The sequence below is a fragment of the Myotis brandtii genome, unplaced genomic scaffold (assembly GCF_000412655.1).
Source record: "Myotis brandtii unplaced genomic scaffold, ASM41265v1 scaffold702, whole genome shotgun sequence".
NCBI classification, from domain to species: Eukaryota; Metazoa; Chordata; class Mammalia; order Chiroptera; family Vespertilionidae; genus Myotis; species Myotis brandtii.
Window position 1 is genome coordinate 961796 of NW_005370755.1, and position 18219 is coordinate 980014.

General features: G+C 34.4%; 1 protein-coding gene and 1 long non-coding RNA gene across 6 annotated transcripts in view; both read right to left on the bottom strand.

Moving 5' to 3' along the window:
• LOC106724068 overlaps positions 1–13285 on the bottom strand; it is a 14234-nt gene extending 949 nt beyond the window's left edge. The window contains exons 1-2 of the long non-coding RNA XR_001359819.1: positions 13274–13285; positions 4756–4761 (exon numbers count right to left, since the gene is read on the bottom strand). This is a non-coding gene — a long non-coding RNA (uncharacterized LOC106724068). The remainder of the gene's footprint in view (positions 1–4755; positions 4762–13273) is intronic.
• ERBB4 (erb-b2 receptor tyrosine kinase 4) overlaps positions 1–18219 on the bottom strand; it is a 916002-nt gene that overhangs the window by 634594 nt on the left and 263189 nt on the right. The gene's annotated exons all lie outside the window — the stretch shown is intronic.

Genomic DNA, 18219 nt, shown 5'->3' on the forward strand with positions numbered 1-18219 from the left:
AGCACCGGGGCAGGGGGCACGGCCTGAGGTCCCCTGTCAAGCCCCGCTGGGTGGGGGGCGCGGCCTGAGGTCCCCTGGCCAGGTCCCCTGCCCTGGCCCAGCACCACGCAGCCTCAGGTCCCTGCTGATTGCTCATTAAGGCTCATTACAGGAACTCTGCCTTCGCTGTTGGTGCAGCCATCTTGTGTTACAGGATCCCTGCCTCTGCTGTGGGCACAGCCATCTGTGTTATGGAATCCCTGCCTCCACTGTGGGTGCAGCCATCTTGTTATGGTATGATGGGCAATTTGCATATTCCCTATTTATCAAGATAGGATTGCTAATTGAGATGCACACTAAGATTACATGAAGAAAGAAAGTATTTATATTTCTAAAAGTCCATTTGCTCATATCTCAACTTGCATGAAAGAATACTAAGAAAATTAGTTAAATAAACTTGCTATTTGTTTCAAGAATATTGTTGAGAATGTTGCTTAGTATCACCTGTATGAAAATCCATAGAATAAATCTTTGATAGGACTTGGTACCAGGAAAAGTCATGAAATTAATCATTTATTTTACATCTCTCCTTTTGTCTTCATACTAGGAAACTTAATCCAAATGTGCAGCCCAACTTAAAATTGAATAGCCATTGGTAACATATTTTTAAATAATAAATTTACCGAATTTACTGTTTTGAATGAGGTTTCCTATTCCTTTTATTCACCTGGATTATTTCTCCTTTTACAAATCCTATTTTATTTCAATATAGACAGATACATATATTTGATATGCTTTACTAAAATATATATGAAGTGGCCATAGAGAGTTCTCAATTTCAGTAATAATTGAAAATATGTATTTTAAAGCCATAATGAGTTACCACTATACTTCTACAAGAATGGTGAACATTAATAAACAAACCCCCCAACAAAAAATAAATAAAAAATGGTGACATCAAGGGTCGGTCAAAATGTAAACAGGAACAACTGAAAATTCCATATACTTTCAGTAGAAGTATAAATATGTATACCAAATTTGAAAAAAAAAATTAGCAAAATTTTTTGCTATAGCTGAACATATGAGTAGCCACAACTCAATAAATCTGCTCTAATGTATGATGCCCTCAGAGATGCTACCCATGTGCACTGAAAGGCATGTACCAGGAGTAACAGCCGCCAAGCAGTAACCACTCCAAGGTCAGCAATAAATAAAGTGTGGTATATTCCTACAAATTATGCTACACAGCAAGGGGATATTGAAATAATGATACTAAATCTCACAAACATACTGTGGAGTGAATAAAACCAGAAACAAAGGTACACATATTTTATGATTCCATTTATATGAAGTTCAAAACAGGCAAAGTTAACCTTTGGTGTGAAAGTCAGGTATTGGTTGCTTTTGGGGAAATGAGTAGTAGTGATTGGGGCTGAGCAAGAGGAGAGACTTCTTAGTGTGCCTCATTGCTGAAAATTCATAGAGATGTACACTTAGGATTTGAACAATTTTTTTTTTGCCTGTTTGTGATACATGAAATAAATAATCAAATTTACCTTAAAATGATATTATATCACAAATATTTGTGTGTCACAGTCCAAATAGTCTTAGGAGAAAATAAATAAATAAATGCATACATTTAAAAAATAGTGATAAGTGATAAAGGACAAAAAAAAAAAACCAAGGGAATTTTTTCATCCAGTGCTCATATTGACATTTGCCATCATATAAACTCACTGTCATTTGTGCATAGTGCACATTTTAGAGAATGTATTCTGTAAAGTGAGTTATGAGTTCTTAACATTTTAAACATAAGTCTGATCTATCCTAAATATTATGGAATAGAAATGAGAGCATGAGAAATAATATTTTCCAAAATTCAATGCAGGAAACATTAGCTTTTATGTTTGTATAAGAGTTTTTTTATCTTGAAGGTTAAAAGGAAAAATCAAGCCTCAAAATATTACTTATCTTCATGCTGTTAAGTCACCAACAAGGACAATACTTTGTTAGTTAAAAAAAAAAAATCCTGTGAAGCAAACCTTCATTAGCAATTTAATATGGGTAGTTTGCATACATTATAATTACCCAATCCTTAAAACCTCTAGAGTGAGTTTTTACTTTTCCTTTGGCTATATGCCCACTTTCTTAAGTTGATTTATTAATGTCCAAGGTTGCTTTGCAGTTTTATCCTTTTAGCAATAATAGATGCAATATATCACAAAAACAAATTTTTAAGAGAACATCATTAGAGTGATGTAGCACTAGTAATAAACCCCTTCACACTTGGATGAACTTAAATCAGTTTCTCTTTATTGATTTTTGGTCATAACATAATTTTAAAGTTCAACTCAGTTAATAAAAAAAGATTTCCTCTGGTGTTATGGGCAAAATTCTTGTGTTCTAAGTTTCTACTTCATTTGTGGAAGACTGTTACACTTGTATCATATATGGATCTTGAAGAGATAGAGCAATAAGAATATTATTTTGTGATAATTTTTATGTATAATATATTTTCCTCCCCTTTTCTTGATGTGAATTCTTCAATTCATCCTTATCATGATAGGATTCAATAATTCTATGAGTGAAAATTTACTAGGACATAATTGCCTCCAATTTATGTGTATCTGTGTGTGTGGGTGGTGGTGGTGGGGTAAAATGTAAAAATTAAATATTTATCAAATATTATCAAATACAAATAAACTGTTTAAATGATTTAGTCTATACATTTTCTGAGAGCATTTTAATTATTTTTGCTAATTATGTGATCATTTTCTTTAGGTTGCTACTTTTTTTTTTAACATGGGATTAAAAGTCCTACATGAAAAGTGGGTAGTTTACTGATTTTGTATTTTGTTCACTAAACTAGACTTAAAAATTAATTAATCTAACTTGTTTTAAACATTATGAATCAAAGACTCTATGAAGAGTCTATCCTATCAGGAGAATTAGTTTCTTTATCCAGAATTTAGTAATTAAATGCATGTGAAAAGGTAAAAAATGCTAGTTGTATATGAACTCAAGTAAGGATGTTAAACTTCTATTTACTGCTATTCTTCCTGTAAAACTGTGTCTATAATAATAATTCTCTTTTTCCACCACTGCAATATAACACATTACATGTAATTCATGATTCCCTGCGCTCAGTCAAATCTAGTCCACAGCATTTATAAAATTCCCAGCTCTATCAATATTTCCTGGCCTTTAGTTTTTTTACACAAGGAAACTAAACAATGCATGAGAACAAAAGTTCACCCTATTATAACCTTGCATCCACTTTATTTTTTAAAGCAAATTATTAACAAATTAATTTGCTTTATTTTTAAATATCATAATATAATAATCACACACTGAAGAGAAAGGTAGCATCAGGCAATTAGCAATCAATGGTTTGAAGAACATTTAAGTATAATTGTATTATTAGCTTGGATGATAATATATTTTCACTGACTCTTGATTTTGACAGAAAGGCAATGGATACATGCTCCATTATGCATCAGCTTTAAAAAGATCAAATCTATATTTATTAATTTATCTGGAATAAAATAGCCCTCTATCAGGTTGACCAGAGCAAAAATCCAAACTATACATCTCCAATATCTCTCTATCACCTCTTGTCAAAACATCTTGACGTCTTTGCAAGTTCAAATGTGATCTAACTTCTGAAATTCACTTAAAATGTGTTTACTCATTCAACAAATATTTATTTAGTAAGGCATGCTATATTAAGAACATAGGAGAAAATATAAGACAGAGAATTCCCTCCTCAAATAAAAGGGCGGACAGTCTAAGTGAAGCAGACATGGAATCATTTGTCAGGATAGTAACACATGTAGATAGGGGGTGGCCAGAATAAGTTAAGCAGACGATAGATATTGGAGCATAAATTCCCAATGAAAAAAAGAAGAAAACTATCCCATTTCTCGCAGTGACAGCCAGGCTGCCATCAGAACACATCTAATACATTTGGAGGTGGTTTAACAGAGCCATTCAAACAGAGGTTTCAGAATCATAAAGAACTGTTTCTAATTCAATTTAAGACACTAGCCATGCTGCAGAGCCTAGATACTTTTCTTGTACTTATGCTTAACATACTTAATCTATAAAATGAGACCACTAGAATTTTTGTGAAGGTTGAATGAAATAATTTGTGTAAAACTCCTAGGTTTTAGAACATAACACATGATCAATAAAGTGCAGGTTTTACCTACACCATCTACAACTTAAGACAGAATTTTTTTGAGCCAATGGGCAGAATGATCACAATCAAGATTATTACTTATTTGTAAATGAGCTAAAAACGTTATATATATTACTGAATGCCTAATGCCATCAGTGTGGCTCTATGACATCATCTATAATAATAAAAGCGTAATATGCTAATTAGACCGGATGACCTTCCTGGACGAAGCCGGGGCTGCGAGTGCCGAAGCAAGCCACCGCGGCTGCAAGGGCTGAGCCCCTCGCACAAATTTCATGCATTGGCCTTTAGTGTAACGTAATAATCTTCAAAATGAACATTAGAGAAATGATAGCGCTGATTTGCTGATGAGAACTGCTTTAGAAATATTGGCATACAATCTTTTTTAGGTTGCACATAATTTCAGGACCTATTTTGAGTTTCAGTTGGTAAAAATGTCAGTCGTGTGTGCCTTTATTTAATAACATTTGTTGTACAGATTAAATGTTTCTAAGGAAGACTTATTCAAAAAATGATAGGCAATTTAATCCTCCCATAATATATCAGATAGAAATTTTTTTTTTCAAAACCTTAACTCTATTCTTCAAAGACTAAAACATTATTCTGGCTATGGCAATCATCCTTTTGTTTTGTCTATTTGTTTGCTTGTTCATTTATAAGAATCCTGAGATGGTAAGACAATAAGAAAATAGAGGGCAGAGTCAGGCCATGTTCTCATGAGACTTAACCCTATGAGGGAACATCCAGAATTAATAACAACTGAACCTAGAGCTAGTCAACCAGCTAATTGCTTTCAAGAATGGTCATCATTAATCCAGATATTGCCATTTCATTTTAGTTAAATAAGGAATTTCACACTGGCAAGAGAGTCTACAGTACTCATATCTTGTTCAAGGTTGACTGCTTCTTTCATAGTGAGCCGATGGCTCATGCTTGCATGTACGAGCATTGTGGTATTTACCCTGGTAATCTAGGTTCCTGTGCTTGGAAGAGATGGGCGATCCACACAAATCCTCAATTTACACTTATTATGTAGAATGAGATCATCAAAACTCCAAATATGATCATGTTTACTATTTTTTAAATCCCAATATATTTTTTAAATTTTCCGCATATTTCCTAGAACATTTATTTTGCAATGTATGGCGCTTTTTTAACCACTCAAATGTATTTATTTAACACACACACACACACACACACACACACTCCCTTTGGAATACATGGAACACAGGGAGTGATTCCTGCTAGAATCCATTTTTTTTTTGTGATACTGAAAACTATATATAATTGTATTATTTTCTGCTTTAAAAAAAAGAAGAGAGACTGTATAATCACAACATCATGAAGTGGCAGATTTTGAGATTATGGTCCAACCCTTATATTTGGAAACTAAAGAAATAAGATTTAAATAAATTATGACTTTAACCAGTAAATGATGAGTTAAGCCCATTTTTTAATTTGTCCTCTAAACATATTTCTGTGAAGTATAGACATATAAAGTAAGTGGTAAGGTAGTGTTTTCATAAAGTTGTTTTCATTGTAATCAATAAGGAGATATTATTCTACCTTTATACTGGAATTCTCAGATAATACTTTAAAACTGTTAAGCAAGCACGTAGAAAATCCCCAAATTATAACATTACTCAAAATTCTTCAATAGAGATTCTTCAATGAAAAACAAGAATATTTAAGCAATTCCCTCAACTTGAGACTGACAAGATATATTGTGATTCCAAATAGTCCACTTTGATAACCTTCTTCCACTTGTGTTGGTTAAATTCAGAATAGTTATCATTGAGGGAAAGAGTAAAAATATAAATGCATTATTCACACTAGCTCCATCTGCAGCATCCCTCCACTGCATACTGAGCCTCCCTAGATGCTAAAAAGAGCCAATAGACAACTATATCACATATCCCCCATGTCCTGACCATCCACCCCTGAAATTATGCATGGTTTACTCCTGACCCTTATAAACAGTGATATAAATTGTGAGTGTAACCAAACTCATAATATGAGACACTCTTAGAACCAAAATAGAAGCCTGCACAAACCCTCCAGTTTGTCAATGAAAACAGTCTTTTAATATAAAATAAGTTTCATAACTTCCTAAATGAGCTTTCATTTTAAAGAATCTTTATTTCAGAAATGAAACATTTTTTTTATCAATTTGAGAAAAAAAAAGGATTTTTCATCAGTATTGCCAGAGGTGAAGGAACCTTCTAGGGTGATAACCTATTTCAACCACTGCAGTACCTTCAGGATAAAGAAAATAGTTTTAATTTTGGATAATAAATCACTTTTGCAGCATTTCAAAGATCAAGAAACTTGCTTATCACAACAGAATTTTGTTATCACAATGTAAAGTCCTCAGGCAATGAGGACTGCAGCAAAATCTTTCTTCTTCTATAACTGGATCAATATTTTTGAGTATATAAATATATGTATTCATTGAGTCTCTTTCACCTACTATATTTCATATTTGCTATAAATTCTTCAATGTCACAGGAGACTGCAAGACCTAAATTAAATCTGACACACAAATACACTATGAAGTAGACACACACACACACACACACACACACACACGAAGTTTTTACTCACTATTCTGAATACTCAGCATTGCATTGCCCTAGTTATAAAACCAGAAATTTGGCTTTGTTTCCCAACATAAGAGTCTATTGAGAGGAATGATAGCAGAGGAAAATAAATAGGGTATACTGTTCCCTAGGACCTCCTGGTTCTGGAATAATAATACATCTCATCTTGTTTGAGATGACAACAAAGAACATGTTGATAATGATCAACACATTATGTCAAAAGGTCTTTGTATGTACTTTTCTCTCTGGCTGGAAGGTCCTTCCCTCCCAATCTAATCCAATTAATAATTTTGTATTCTTCATTTTTTAGAAAAATAATATATTTGGAGGGGTGTTTTCGGACTTGCTTTACCAGGCTAGATCCTCCAAATATATATTGTATTTACTTCTATGCTTATCCTATTACTAGTGACCTGGTGCATGAAATTCGTGCATGGGAGGGGGGGTGTCCCTCAGCCCAGCCTGCACCCTCTCCAATCTGGCACCCTTTGGGGGATGTCCGACTGCCGGTTTAGGCCCAATCCACAGGCACCCTCTCGCAATCCGGGACCGCTGGCTCCTAACTGCTCACCTGCCTGCCTGCCTGATTGCCCCTAACCACTCTGCTTGCTAGTCTAATCACCCCTAAATGCCCCCACACTGGCCTGCTCACCCCCAACTGCCCCCCATGCCAGTATGATAACCCCTAACTGGCCTGCTCACCCCCACCTGCTCTCCCTGCCGGCCTGCTTGCTCTCAACTGTCTCCCACTGCCGGCCTGATCACCTCTAACTGCCTCTGACTCAGCCCCACCACCATGGCTTTGTCTGGAATGGCATCTGGAAGATCTCCTGGAAGGTCTCCAGGTCTAATTAGCATATTACCCTTTTATTAGTATAGATTATTGGTATGATTGATCAATTAATATTTCAGAACACCATCACTGCGGTGTAAGCTGAGGACAAAGATCATGCTTATTTCTGACAATTATGTGTCTCTGGTTTCTAACAAATAATTTGATAGTTTTTCATATGTTTGTATTGAAAAGTATTAATGATTCAATTCAAGAACTTTCTGTTTTCTAAAACCCAGTTTGTAGTAGACTTTAACATTATCTTCCTACTTGTTAATAAAGGCAGTCCCCATTGTATCACATGCTATGATTGAAACATGTATCTGAAAACAGAAGCCATATTTAAGTGGCAGTCTCTAGTTTGTAAATATATATACAATTCAGTATAAAAAATGAAACTTCTTTGGGTTAATGGCATCAGTAACAGCAATTTGGATGTGAGCTGCTAATATCAATTCAAAAGAGAGTATGCTTATGAGATTCAGGTAATTATTAAGCAGTAAATGAACATGTAACTTCAATTGATATGCAAGGCATCATTTTCTAACAAGGGTATCTTTGGTTAAAATTTACCAGTGATCAGATCCTCAACATATTGAGGAAATGGTCCAGTATATAATTAAGAAATCATGATTTTAAGTGCCATAATCACTTCAAATTTGTCTCAATGTTATTTTTTCTAGTTTTTGTCTTTAAAGTAACTCAGTACTTCAATTTTTTGTTATTGATTTAGTTTCTTCTTAGAAAATTATTTTTAAATTACTATAGCATTAGTAAATCACTATTATTTGATGTCCAAGCTTTTAGCATCCAATGAAACAATATCACACTTTTAATTCTTCCATTGAATCATTAGTGCTTGAACTTACTCAAATTAAAGCCAGTAAAATGAATCCTGAACACTTTCAATGAACTTTTTTTGTTAATTGCTTTCCAGCCAACATAACATATATTAGGCTAGTAGTAACCTAAAACATCTATAGGAAGCGGTCAAATTTCTGTTTTTAATTCATCCATAAGTATTATAAATCCTATAAAATATTTATTTATATGAATATTAACATTATTTGATATTATTATCAAACATGTTTAGTAGTAGAATCAATAATTTTATTCTCTAAAATTATGTACATTAATGCTATAATTTTTGCTTTTAACCACATATTTACAGCAAATATAAAAAGTCAATTCAAGAATTATATTCAACCCTTTTCCTGTTCTCAATCTACATGAACTTCATTGTTCAAAGATGTATGAAATTGAAAATAAAGGTCGCAAGTCAAGCAAAGTCAATGTTCCGTGACTTCAGGTATGCTATTCTGCAGTTATCAAATAGATTTTCATGTGGCTCATGAGCTTGACACTTAGAAATAACTTGGGGGGTGATCAACAGAGTTATGCTATATTTGTTTCAGATGGGAGGTTGACATAATAAAATCAAGTTTTCCAGTATAAATAAAAATGAAACCCGGTTAACTTGTGTTTCAGCTAAGAAAAAATAGGAAAGAAAGGGACACATGTATATTACTCTTCTGCTTATCCGTTTACCCTTCACAAATTAAAATACACACAAAACCAAAAAAGAACAACAAAACAGTGAGGACTCTGAAGTATCTCTGACACACCAATATTTTGACCATAGCTCTAAGTAAACAATTAACTCCCCTACTGAGTGGAAGAACCAAGCACCTTGCCAGGCAGAGGGAACATGCAGGGTAAAAATACATAAACTAAGTAATGAAGAAGTAATGCATTTAGAGTCACACCATTTTAATGGGGATTGGGGTAAGATTGCAAAAAAAAAAAATGGGGTAGCAAAATTTTGCAACTGAAGGTTTCCTGAAAGAAAACAAGTCTTTTAATATTGAAAAATGTGTTCTGAATTTGAATTTTAATTTTAAGAAAATACGTTACCATCCCCATGTCCTTTGTAATGCTGAAATAATTCTAACTACCACACTAATCAATCTCAGTCAAAATTCACATTTTTCTAAGCCATTTTTACTATATTAAATTCTAAATTTATTATATGCCAATCCATTCATATTTTAGGTGTCTTTTAGAAATCATGTGAAAACTTTTGTAGCCCTTTTTCATCACAGAATTTTAAGATGTTTTACTGTGCAAAAACTTTTATCTTCAAACAATTTTCACAGCTTTTATATTGAAAAAATTATAATAGCTCCATTATTAACTAATATTATAGTAAACTATTATAAGTATCAAGTTACAAATTTAATTGAAATATTTTTATTAGTTAAGAATGTGTTAATTCTCTGAGAATACAAAACTAAGTATATGATAAATTTTAAAAAATAACAGCTTCCCAGAATTTGGAGAGGTAATTTCTCATTGCTAACATTTACATGAGCTTGAAATAGATCATTGGGCTATAATCTGAAAAGATTCAATCTATCATCACTTATGCATGATCTGTTAAAATATGGCACAAGCAAAGCAAAGTCAATGTGATATTTTGTCACATGGTATAAAAAGCTTCAATCCTATATAAGTGGTTAGGACTTACTTAAAACAATGTATTTACTGTATAGTTCCATAAAAAAGTCTGAATTAATCCATCTGCATTTTATAATAATGGAAAATTTGCATTGTTTTCTCCTCTAGGATACTTTTCTTTCTCTATTCCTCTCTCTCCCTCCCTCCTATTTCTCTCTTTATGGCTTCAAACTATTCCCAAAGTCACATGGTCTTTTTGGTAGGCAGAATTCTAAGATGGTCCTCAAGAATCCTGCCCCATGGTGTACCTTAAATTTGCATGAGTCAAATGAATATGATATAATTTCACTATCATAATTATGTTGATATTTTTTGCTGATTGTAAAGAAATTTTGCTTTTGTAATTAACAACATCAGTCAGTTGACTTTGAGTTAATAAAAAGGGAGATTAACATGGGTGGGCCTGACCTAATTAGGTGAGCACTATAAAAGTCAGAGCTATTCAACACAGCGAAAGTGTTCTTCTGCTGGCCTGGAACAAAGCAAAAGGTCCTACTGCAAACTGAGTATGGAGGAAGTCATATGGTCAGCACCTGAGAGTGGCTGGAGGGTCTGAGAGGAACCCTAGGCCATAAGAAAACAACAACACTAGTCCTGAGCTACCAAGAGCTAAGTTCTTCCAACAACCTTAATGCTCCTGGAAGAGGACCTCAATCTTCACATGAGAAATCAGCATTGAATAGCATGTTGATTTCAGCCTTTTAAGGCTCTGAGCAAGAAGCCCAGCCATGCTGTGCCTGTATTTCTACCCCACGGAATTGAGATAATTAAATGTATGTTGTTTTGAGCAATTAAATGGGTGATAATTTTTACATAGCAATAGAAATCAAAGTCTTAGTGCTTTGTCTGAGTCATAGGAGTCTTCTTCAATAAAGAAAACAATACTATACGATTTTAGGAAAATTTAATAAATTTAAGCTATTTCGAATCAATGTGAAACATAATCACTGATAACCATATTTGCTGAATGACATGCTACAACTTCACACTACTGCTCTATATCAGTCTATCCAAACTCCTTCAGCAATGTACCCCATTAGTCTATGTTCTAAAGAACATAAAGTTATTTTTATTGTCTACTTTAGGTCACAGGTGTTATCAGAGTACTGTCATACTTAAAACAATGAATGAAACACCAAAAAACGTTTGCATGAAAAAAAGTCCAGCTTGTAAGGCCAAAGAGGTTGGAATTCCTATCAGGATTCAGACACATGCAGCAATAACAGGAACCTAACTTACCACCTTTAAGTCACGCTGGGATCTCCATTCATATGAGGGAAACTGGCTCCCACATGGGAACTGGAAATAGCTTCTAAGAAAATATGTCCACACAGAAAAATGAAGATTACTAGCAGCAATATGAACTCTGACTTAGCTGTAGAAGAAGCAATCTAAGTAAATGGAAAGCTGGCTCAGGACCTTAAAAATAGTGATTCCTACTTTTTTTCCTGTTGTTGAGAAAAGAGTATATGATGATCCCTTCTGTACACGTGAGGTTAATCTCCCTTGAATGAAGCTTTGCTAAATACATATCAATCTCAGTATTTCTCTCAGCTCATAGACAGTGATTAATTTGAATAGTTGCTTTATATACTGAGAATCAATTCCTTCAAATAGCAGCTTTATCTTAGTCATAATAAGTGACCATTTTATTGAGCATTCAGAGGTGGCAGAGCACCGTAAATTAAAGAAACACATTATAAGTAATTAAGTCTTTGAATGGTGCTCTTTCCTTACCTTTAGTTGTAAAAAACAACAACAAATAGTTTTATATCAACTTGGATTCTTATATGATGAAAGCCTATGGTTTTAGAGGGAGAGTTTAAGTGAAACCCAATGCATTACTGTCCAATATTTAAAAAAACACCCACAAAAGACAAACAACAACAACAACAAAAAAAGCACAAGTCTTATGGGAACTTGCTCTGAATGAAAATCAATGCACATTCACAGAGCATAAGTAATAATGAGCTTTCTAGTGATGAGGCAGTGTGCTTTGGCATCTCACTGTCAGAGACTGGGCAAATTCGTGGCTTTCTGCCAATCAAACTGAGCTTAAAGGGCATGTCACCATGTTCAGATCATGTTACACAAATGAAAAGATTACACAAGAGAGAAACCGATATCCCTAACTTGCTTTAAGATTCTGTCAAATAATAGAAAACATTCCCTTTCACGCCCACCTCTCTGATTTATGTGAGGCCCCTTCGGATGGTTTCTTGTTATAAAATCAGAAAACTCCATGAGAATTTTAAAATAATCAGCTTTGGTAAATAATCCCATTTACTTAAAAAGCAAGAAGCACAGACAATCATTTAAAAACTATTGTTGTGCAATTTTGGAATAAGACCACAAAAACGGTGTATAAATATCTCTGGAGGATTTCAAACACAAAACTATATTCAGAGAATCTGAGCATCATCCAGTGGTGAGGCCTCCTCAGAAACGCTTCTGTATTTGCACATTTACTTATGATATATGTTAGAGTACAACGTAATAGAGGAGGGGAAATAATTTCTCATTAAAAGCACATATTTCCAGTAGACTAAATGAGCCTTCAAGATCTTCATTGGAAACTTTAATTCACATATCCATTCAGCAAGAACATTTTTATGGGGCTATTGTACTCTTATTGATGCCTAGAAATATAATACTGAAGGAAGAAAGAAGCAGAGAACAGAATTTTCTCTCTTCAGAGCCTATCGTTATGTGAGATGGTAGATAAATAAAAGCAAAGACCCCAATACCCTCCCCTAGGTGCTGCAGTACAGTGGCAAGTAACTGGGGGATAAGACACCTGGGAAAATAAATAAAAAGTCAGACAACCAACCAGATGGTGATATATGCAACAGCAAATTGCCACATGTACTAAACCTTTCAAATAGCTCATTTTTATGTAAAGTTTAGAATCTAGACAATAAATGTCAACTAATTGTAACAACTAGGTGAAAATTTATGTACATGTGAGGTATGCTGGCAAGTTTGTATTGCTTGTCTTAAAAGACTTAGGCCCCCTAGAATTGAACAAATGCTCAAGGAAGAAATAATATAACGAGATCTGTGAATTTGTTTAGAATTGAAAATATTAGTATGAATTCATGGAGAGGTGGAGAGGTGCAGAGGGAGAGAGTAAGAATGAGAGACAAAGAGAAAGGGGGGATTACAAGTACAAAAAGCAAAAATGAATAATGTACAGTGCTGCAATTATAGGAAAAAAATATAGTCTAAGCAGAAAATATATGAGAAAAAAATAGCTAATAATAAAACAGGGTAGTAAAATTAGGAGAGCAGAAAGAAAAAAGTTCTATGTAAACATATCAGAGCAACTAACCCAGAAAAAAAAATGTAAGAGGGGCTCAGGAATATCTTCAAATTTAAAATAATGCACTGGTGGAGTGTAGGTGGATTAAATGCAGAGCTGAAAAGGTTGGAGATGGTGTGCTAGCGTTGAGCAAGCTGCCCCAGTACAAGGAACCATATATGCAAAAACACATGGTTAAGTGAAACCATGGCCTGTTCCATTTGGAGCACTATAGAATGGGTTCCACGTGTCACAAGAACCAAGAATAGAGAGATAGCCAGGGTCAGTAAATCAAGCTCAGTATTTGGATTTTACAGTGAAGGCAAAAGAGGTCAGGAGAATACTGTACCAGGGGACTGTCACAGTCAAGTTCATTTTAGAGAGCTCTCTCTGTTTTAGAAGGAATTAAGATTAAGAACAAGAAGGTATATCTTAGGGTTATTACAGTTATCCAGGTGATAAATAATGAGGGTCTAAGAAATTAGTGGTTCTGGAATAGAGAGGAGAGGAGAAGCCTACTATATATATATATTAGAGACCCATTGCATGAAGATTCACGCAATAGGCCTTCCTTCCCTTGGCTGCCGGCACCAGTTTTCCTCCGGCACCCGGGACACAGGCCTTTGGTCCGGCCGCAGTGGAGAAGCCAAGCCTCTTCAATCTTCAGTTGTCTTCAGTGTTCTCTCCACACCTGCATATGCAAATTAACCACCATCTTTGTTGGGTTAATTTGCATACCCATCCTGATTTGCTGGTGGGCGTAGTGGAGCGATGCCAATTTGCATGTTTCTCTTTTATTAGTGTAGATATAAAGTAAATTCATGGGATTTAGGCTTTGTTTCCATGTGGGGGTGAAAGAAAAAGAGTTGAACATAACGACCATAGGCCTGGTTCAAGTCATTGGTTTGATGGGATCCCCTTAAAAGAATATGGTATGTAAAGAAGAAAATAAAGATTAGAGAGAGAGGAAGACTATGATGCTTGGACAGAGTTTACCAAGATACCTTCTTTGGCGATTTGGTCTTCCAAAACTAATTTTACTTTCTGTTTCTGCAATTTTTTCATATAGTTTTACAGAAAACCAGAAATAACTGAGCATTATTATAAACAGATTTTGAAGGAATGATTTCATGGTAAGAATGAAGAAAAAAAAATCAGTCATTACGCATAGACAAAACCTTAGGTTGTCCCAGAGAACAACTTTTAAAGTCTTTCACTCTGGCCTTCAATGAGTCATTTGCCTGGACTCCTGATGGGCTTATACCTAGAGAGGCTTGGAACTTAAAAAAGAGCATCTTTTCCTTCCATCTTTCATCATTTCAGATTGAAATGGCAAAACGCCTGGTACCACAGGTAAGTGCCAGAAACAGCATTAAAAATTTGGCTCTTGTTAAATGCCTTCGAAGAAACCTCTGTTTTCATCAGGAAATGGCAATTACATGGGTAATATGGCCTGCCAAGGTTCATTCTGGAGAAGGGAAGTAGTCCATAGTGTGGCTATTTCCCTTACATTTGTTTACAGTTTCTACATATTACTTTTCATGGAAGCATATGATAAAAAAATAAGTAGCTACAATTCAGCAGTATGTATATTATTTATTCTCCTTATAGTTTTAGTCCTCTAGTACCAACACAGGTAACCCTTGCATGCATTTATGTATTTGAACAAAATCTTGCAATCAACTAGGACAAAAAATATGTTGGTTCATTTTTCTATTTAATTTTTCCTTCATTATTTATTTAAAATTTAGTTCCTTCTTCAATCTCCTTTCTAAGAGAATTTTAAATAAGGATTTAATCATCTTAATGTTAAATCATACAGCTATCAGTAACAGTATTATATTTGCAACAGGGTTTTTTTTTGTTTGTTTAGATTTCTAGTCTTCCTATAACTCATGTGAAAAGCAATAGCTTAAAGACGCCAAATGTAATATTACAATCTCCTGTAGATATAGGACTGCTACATACAATCACTCTCCAAAATATTCATAATAAGAACAATGGAAAGAAAACGGAATTTGGGGCAGGGACTTCAAAGTGCTTTATCAGTTCTGGTACTCTCTCATAATGGTCTTTATTAAATCACTTAGCCTCACTGAGATTTAAAATTTCTTCACAGGTAAATAGGAATAACACACAAATGTATTTCTGACAGGATTAAATGAGGGCCACATGCTACAACTTACATCAGAGTGCTCTGTGGGGAGTAAATCACCATCCAAAATATTATCAAGATAGTTATTTCCAACCTCCATTGGGGTCCTGAAACCACTTCTGAAGGTAATTTTCATCATCTCCACCTTAAGTAGTCAGATGTCGTAAACGCCTGTCTATTCCTCTGCTACTTGTTATTTTCAGGTGAAGTAGCTGAGTTACATCCCATTCAAAGTATTTCCTTGCTGAGCAGTCTTGCTTTTATTCATAACCCTGGTTTTTCCCTCCATTTGAAACACAACTCAAGCATCAAGAAATATGAAAACAAAAACTTTTGCTAATAGATAACTACAAGAACACAAGTGAAAGACAAAAGTTTTGTATTTACCAGAACTCAAATACTACAGAGATTGGATAAGAAGCTTTTCAGAGGAGGGAAATCAAGTTAAATGGAAAATATTGTTGCACATTCATGAGAAAAGTAACACAAAAATAAATGAAATGGAAAAGCAGCAAAATCACCTACCTAGAGTTTATAAAATCCAAAGTTTAGATTCAAATGTCCATCTTCTTGGCTTTGTAGCCATGGTAGGATACCTTCATCTTTCTGAAGTGCTTATTATGAAAATCTTGAATTTATGCCCTTGGCAAATGGAACATCTTATTTGATCTCTCATGGACATGGGGTAAGAATAAATAAGAACAAGATATACATGTTTTCTTTAAACCATGAGTTACTCATTAAGAAAATTGGCATAGGGATTTGAATGCTTTCTTGAAATCATATATGAAAATGTAATTTTACTTCCAGGAAATGACTGGCTATTAAATTTATTTCCAGATAATTAATAAAATGAAAGTATTCAAGTAGGGGACAGGAAACCTAGAGATTTCATAATGCTATCAAAGAGTAGCAATATATTTGAAGAAAATATAAACATTTATCTATATTTTTCACTGTCAATGACAAATACACATATTGATATAACATTTTTAGAAGAAAAAACAACAACAACACTGATTCTAGGATTGCCAGGGGGAGTCATCTATCTCACCTACAAATGGCCTAATAAGAGGTCAGCCACCTTTGCACAACCACCTTCAATGATGAGAAATTCATCACTCCTCAAGAGAGGCCATTTTATTTTGTCAGCTGTAATTAATATTGAAGCCTCCCTATTACTAGAAAATACCTTTTTCACTGCAACTTCCACCATTACCACCCCTTAAATTTTTACAGAATTTTCCCTTCATTCCTGCATGTGATAGCCTTTATATATATTTAATATATTTTTATTAATTTCAGAGAGGAAGGAGAGAGAGAGAGAGATAGAAATATCAATGATAAGAGAGAATCATTGATCGGCTGCCTCCTACACATCCCACAGTGGGGACTGAGCTGGAAACCCGGGCATGTGCCATGACAGGGAATTGAACCGTGACCTCCTGGTTCATAGGTTGATGCTCAACCACAGAGCCACACTGGCAGGGCTATATAACCTTTTTTAGTTATTACAGTCTGAATCAATTACTCTTTAGGGCTTCTATAGTCTTTTTTTTTAATTAATCCTCACCCAAGGATATTTTTTTTCCATTGATTTCAGAGAGAGTGAAAGGAAGGGGGGAGGAGGGAAAAGAAAGAGTGAGAGAGAAACATCAATGTGAGAGAGATGAGGAGCGAACCAGCAACAGAGGTATGTACCCTTGACTGGAAATTGAACCTGCAACCCTTAAGTCTGAGGGCCAATGCTCTAACCATTAAGCAACCTGGCAAGGCCAGCCTTTGTATTTTTGAAGATAGTTTCTTCTCCTTGAATTTTCTCTCTCAAACTAAATATTTCACTTTTTAAAATTTATTCTTCTTATGACTTTATATCAGGTGCCTACACCATCCCAGATATTTTTTTAAGAAAACTCCAGTTTCAAAGACATAATGTCCAGAGGTCAAAACACATCAAGAACATAAGATCAGAAACCATAAGACTCCTAGGAAAAAAAAAAACGTGCTTCTTGATATTGGCCTTGGAGATAATTTATTGGATATGACACCAAAAGCATAGGTACCAAAAGCAAAAATCAACAAGTGGGACTACATCAGACTAAAAAGCTTCTGCACAGTAAAAGAAACTGGAGAAAAGATCTGTAAGCCATATGTCTGATAAGAAATTACTCTCTGAAATATAAAAGGAACTCATACAACTTGACAACAGCAACAAAACCAAACAGTCCAATTTAAAAATGAGCAAAATAACCAAACAGGTATTTCTACAAAGGACACAAAGAAATAAACATGTATATATGAAAATATCACTAATATTATTAATTATCAGGAAAATGCAAACCCAAAACCAAAATGCAATGTCACCTCACACCTGCTAGGATGGCTATTATCAAAATAACAAAAGATAACGAAGATACTTTTTATTGAATTTATTAGGGTGACATTAGTTAGTTAATTATATAGGCTTCAAGTGCACAATTTTATACCTCATTTGTATATTGTGTTGTGTGTTTATAACCCAAAGTCAAGTTTCCTTTACCCTGTTTTACCACCCCCACCCCCTTTCCCTCTGATAATCATCATGTTTGTGTTTTTTATTTTGGCTTAATCCTTCACCTTTATCATCCAGCCTTC